Source organism: Chiloscyllium punctatum, chromosome 52 (assembly GCF_047496795.1).
Source record: "Chiloscyllium punctatum isolate Juve2018m chromosome 52, sChiPun1.3, whole genome shotgun sequence".
In the NCBI taxonomy this organism is placed as follows: domain Eukaryota; kingdom Metazoa; phylum Chordata; class Chondrichthyes; order Orectolobiformes; family Hemiscylliidae; genus Chiloscyllium; species Chiloscyllium punctatum.
The window spans coordinates 25,679,846-25,685,753 of NC_092790.1; the positions used below are offsets into that span (position 1 = coordinate 25,679,846).

Sequence of the window (5,908 nt, forward strand, 5' to 3'; positions counted from 1 at the left end):
TTTAGTGTATATCTGATTAGTGGCAAGAAACAGGGTTTTGGTGGAGAGTTGTGTGTGTTTCTGTGTATATCTACTTAATGGAAGGAGACAGTGTGATGATGGAGGGTTGTGTGTGTTTCTGCATATATCTGCTTATTGGCAGGAGACAGGGTAGTGGTGGAAGGTTGTGTGCTGGTGTTTCTGTCAATAAAAGTTTAATAACAGGAGACAGGTATTGGTGCAGGTTGATGTGCATGTTTTTCAGCATTTTACGTGAACCGTGCAATTTGCTGCAGAGACATTCACACCTGGAAACGAGCCACAATGATAATAACTGAGTTGGAAACGTGTTGGAACTGAGTTGGAAGAGTGTCTTTTTTTTAACGTTTTCAAGATGTCAATTACAGCAACGCGCTGTTGGAAACAGAAAGGTGAAAGGTACAATGGCTTCAACTTTCAGTGCTGAATGCCACTGAGCCGCAGGAGGGGCGACTGTGGCTTGTTTCTGTAGTGTAGCAGTCATCACGTTCGCCTGACGCGCGATACGTCCCCAGTTCGAAAGTGGGCACAAACTGCTTTGTTCTACAACTGCAGCCTTTGACATAGACAAGAACCAAGCTTTCTTGCTTGCTTTCCCATCTGCAAACCTGCTTTCGAATTTGCTTGAACAAATCTGCTCTCGAAGTGAACTGCAATTCAATCCCATTTAAATACTGTGGAAAGAATGGTAAATTATGATATGCCTTCTGTTTGAGAATGTAGTTCCACCCTTCTGATGCTTCCACGAAGCATTAACGCATTTGCATTCCTTGCGCAGGCGGCCCGGTTCAAAGACAGGGAAGAAGCTGATGTGCTGGTGTCACAGCGCACCACGGATTCCTCAACTAGTCTGTCTGTCAAATGTATCCCAAAGACGTCTCTGAAAGACCTCATTTGGAAGGTGTCTGTCGTTATTCAACGTGCGAGAATTGGCACCAGAGGTCCTGAATCATGTTTTGGAGCAGTTCGCACGTTAGTGGCTCATTCAATCAGCAACAGCAATGAAAGAAATTACACTCTCAGAGGAACCTCTGGACCTGTGCTTTCATAGCGTCGCTAGTATTAAGGTGCGCCCCGAGATCTAAGCCACGTTGGAACTGAAACGGAGGAATCGACAGAGAGGCTACAGAATGACATCACATCCATTTGGTTTTCTTTAAATCACTGACGAGCAGGAAAATGTAAACGGGGAGGGCGAGTGGGGAAGTGAGGCAGTTGCAGCCCTGGTGTAACTCCTTCTTTGTGACTCACTCAGCAACCAGAGACGTGAAGGTGACTCAGGCGTGAGAGCTCTTCACATCGTGAACAAAAAGCAATCAAGGGCAGATAGCACATCTTCCGGAGTGGGGGTGGGGTGATGTAATTACCTTTTGACTTCTGTTACTATGTTCAGAAACTGCCTTTTGGATTGAGGTGAACAGAAACTGCATTTCTAAAAAGCACCGTGGAACTTGTTAAACTTTTTTGAGTCGCATTTTCTCATCGATTCCCGCACAGGTTTCCGACTCAGATGGTATCCATGAGGCTCATGTCCAGATGTGATAATCTCTGCAGCAAATTGCACGGTTAAGGTAAAAGGCAAGGAAAGTGGCATCTCGAACCGGCCCCGAGGTCAGACCTTCCTCACAATGTGATCTGTCGTTCTCGGATTGTAATGTTACCTCCGGTTTTAGGGTGGAACATTCTTTGGGAACCTTATTCTGCAAAACAGACACTGTGACTGAAACTATGCTGCATGGTATGATTTGGGACACGGCCTGCTCAACTTTGTGCATTTTCCCTGTAGTCCGGTGTGTTTCATGTTCCGTGTAAAGGTGAAAGTTGTCCTGTTTCGAGCAATGGGTGAAATCATTTAGCAAAGCAAGAATCGAAATTGCAGAAATGTCAAGTAGCTCATGGTAATTTGACCCAATCATAACCGATCATATATTCTGATGCACTCACAGATATATTTGTAGCTGAATCCAGTCTGAGTAGATAGACTCAGCTTACCATTGATTTTTGTCTGGATTGATGGGCTGTCATTATCTGCTGAGAAATTGATATTGTAGACGGGCACATCCGAGCAGCTGTGCGAGTCGGAGAGGGATCATCGAACCCTTTTCACGTGAGTTGACATCTGTTGTTATGCAGGAGCACAATTGGAAGTGCAAGAAAATGGCCCCGCGGGCGTGTTGGTAGTATGGCCGAGCGGTCTAAGGCGATGGATTAAGGCTCCAGTCTCGCTAGAGGCGTGGGTTCGATTCCCACTGCTGCCGCTTCTGCTGAACAGCTCCAACGGCACAGCTGCTTTAAATGCTGTTTCAATCCCTGCTGCATTTCTGTTTAAAACAGAAGAAAAATGGGTTTGATTCCGGGGGAATTGACTGCGGTGTGGGTAAGTGCCGAATTTTCCAAAGTGTCTGTGCTGTCATGATTGTGTTCGCCTCCCGCGCGGAAAATCGCCAGCAGCTCTCCTGTTGCTTTCTGTTCCAGGCAAGTGGAGCTTTTACTGGAACCGAATGGAGACTGTTATTTCATCGTTGTTGCGAAACAGAGTCCTCCGCTGACTCCACTCGTCGTTATTTGGTGTTCTGGCCAATGAGAAAATCGTTCCAATGTATTTCGATGTCATATGTTATTGAATTTCTCCCACTTCCTTCATTTCCGCCCTGGAGTCATCGGAAGGGAAAGGTAATCTAATCGAGACTGCGATTGGTGAAATTCACTTTTTATGGCCCATTCTTATTATGTTCTTTCTTTGTCTCTTTGCAGCATTGTCTGGGAAGTGGTGGTGCACTCAGGCTCCAGTATGTTTGAACGAGTAGTTTGGAATTGCCCTGTTGTTAGTTGTGTGATTACTTTATGGCTCACCCCCCCCCCCCCCCCCCCCCCACGGACTGTCTCACATTTAGCATTCATGCTCGCTGTGTCTGAAAATGCATTTGGTTTTCCAGTTTTGTTTGTGTTCCGTGATAAATGGTTTCTGTTTTGCGATTCACTCAATACATTACGAATTAACAGGGTTTCTGAGGTAACTTTCAGCTGCAAAAATCCTCAACTGAGAATCGGGGAAACTTTCACGGAGTATGGTCAGTCGGAGCAAAAGTATGGAAGTTGTTCGTTTCTGCAGTGTTTCACAATACTACCTTTCCCGTGAGCAGTCGAACAGACTAAATGATTTTGCCACAGACTGCGACGGTAAGCTCCGCAAAAACATAATTCTTTCAAGCAGGTGTAAGCAACACAACGTTATTGGGGTTCACCGCGTGGAAACAGATACTTCAGTGTATCACGTCCATGCTCAGCACATAGCCAAATTTGAACAAGTCCCATGAAACAACGAGCTCATGGAAACAGAAAGGTGAAAGGTAGAATGGCTTCAACTTTCAGTGCCGGATGCCACTGAGCTGCAGCGGGCTCGACCGAGGCTTGTTTCTGTAGTGTAGTGGTCATCACGTTCCCCTTATACGCGAAAAGTCCCCATTTCGAAACTGGGCAGTAACTGCTTTGTTCTTCAACTGCAGCCTTTTACATGGACAAGAACGGAGCTTTCTTGCTTGCTTTCCCATCTGCAAACCTGCCTTCGAATTTGCTTGAACAAATCTGCTCTCGTAGTGAAATGCAATGCAATTCCATTTATTTCCAGTGCAAAGCATTGTAAAGTTTTTCTCCAACCTAGTTCTGATCATATGCCATTCTGTTTGAGAGTGTAGTTTCTCCATTCTGATCCTTCCACGAAAAGCATTACAGCATTTGCATTCCTTGTGCAGGCGGCCCGGTTCAAAGACAGGGAAGAAGCTGATGCGCTGGTGTCACAGTGCACCACAGATTCCTCAATTAGTCTGTCTGTCAAATGTATCCCAAAATACATTTGACAGACAAAAAAAAGTCGTCTCTGAAAGACATCATTTGGAAGGTGTCTGTCGTTATTCAACATGCGAGAATTGGCACCTGAGGTCCTGAATCATATTTTGGAGCAGTTCGCACGTTAGTGGCTCATTCAATCAGCAACAGCAATGAAAGAAATTACACTCTCAGAGGAACCTTTGGACTTTTACCAGAGCTGCAACTGCCTCAGTTCCCCACTCACCCTCCCTGTATACATTTTCCTGCTCGTCAGTGATTTAAAGAAAACCAAATGGATGCGATGTCATTCTGTAGCCTCTCTGTAGATTCCTCCGTTTCAGTTCGAACATGGGTTAGATCTCGCGGCGCACCATAATACGAGCGACGCCACGAAAGCACCCCTGTTACCTTAGTGTAATAACAGGCCAATTGCTTGAAAAAAATGACCCTCTAAAGAGTAACCCATCTAAACACTTTTCCCGATCGTATTTCTTCACATTTATTGCTTACTAATACACATATCCCTGAACAAAATGTGCGATTTAGCATGACCAGCTCACCTGACCTGCATATGTGGGATTATGGGAGGACACCACAGCAAAGTCACATAGACTTGGGGAGAACGTGCAAAGTCCCCACAGTCACCCAAGGAGAGAATCAAACCAATGTCCCTGGCGCTGTGAGGCAGCATTGCTAACCACTGAGGTACCATGTAATCTTATGCAAAAAGTAAAATCAGTGAACGATACGAAAAAAAAAGTTTCAAATTAACACTCTCCGACATTGTCAAAGCATGTCAATCGTACATTCAATACGAATAGGTGTATGGAAACAATAAAAAACAAAATCCCGGCAATTCATGAATAAAGTATAATTAAAAATTTAGTTTGATCAAAGGTCATAACAATATTTAGACGAATTGCAATTTTTCATGACAAATGTAGGTAATTAGCTGACTAATGTATAATTGGAAGTGGCATATTGTTACTTAATGCCGAAGAAAGCGACTTGTTTTTCCCCTTGTTACACAGCAGAATGACTGTGTGTGTGTGTGTGTGTGTGTGTGTGTGTGTGTGTGTGTGTGTGTGTGTGTGTGTGTGTGTTTGTTTGAAATGTTTGAATCAAGCTCTTTCTAACAAAATAAATGATGACTTACAATCACTTCGCATTGTCACCTTTTAAACCACAACATTCTCAAACATTTTCCAGGAATTTAAAACCAGAAGAACTAGTTAATTTCTTTTCATAGGAACCCAAAGAGAATAAGTAGTGGACACTGTGAAGTAGTGAGTCAATGCAAGAATTCAACTGAAGACAACATCCCTTCTTTCCAAAATGTTCAAAATTTAAAAACTCAAAATTTATTGCCATTGTTGAATGAAAGAATAGAGATGCTAATTCTTTTTCATTTGATTTTGTTGCATGAAACATCCGTAAGTCGTATTATGATTACAAACACAATAAATGTGAGCATTGAAGTCAAATATTATTAATTAAATTCAAGTATGTTTCAACAGGTAAAATAAAAATTGATATTTACAATGATTGAGAGATTGTGCACTGCAATATCTTTACAGTGGTTCATGTACTGTGCCGTAAATCCACATTTGCGCAATCTACTAGATTGAATAATTATTATTTTTTATATAATAAATCAGCAACACTTGAATTATCAAGAATAATGAAAAGTCCCTTTTTGCAGGTGATTGAGAAATGTCTGGAAATGAACTGGAATTAATTCAGTGAAAAGTAATTTCATTTTCCTGAATTTTAAGGCTGACATTACCGTGATCATTCAAATGAGCAAACATCAGATATTTGCAATGACTTTGGATGGGAATTCATTGGTTCCTTTGTGGGGTAGGTGACCTGAAAAATAAAGGCATTTTCATACTGTACTATTAGTACTCAGAAATAATGGATTAAATGTAAATGTGAATCTCACTATACTTGTTCAAAAGACTTTTTTTATAAATAATTGTGCCATTATTATAATGGCAATGACTTGATAATGAATGCTCTTTTGAAGAATTAAAATGATTCAATATTTCAAAAGCACTTT

At 42.2% G+C, this 5,908-nt stretch overlaps 1 non-coding gene across 1 annotated transcript; it reads left to right on the forward strand.

The window, feature by feature from the left end:
• Positions 1–2,194: 2,194 nt before the first annotated feature.
• Positions 2,195–2,276, forward strand: trnal-aag (transfer RNA leucine (anticodon AAG)). The gene has a single exon. It is a non-coding gene; the product is annotated as a tRNA-Leu (tRNA).
• The last annotated feature ends 3,632 nt before the right edge of the window (positions 2,277–5,908 follow it).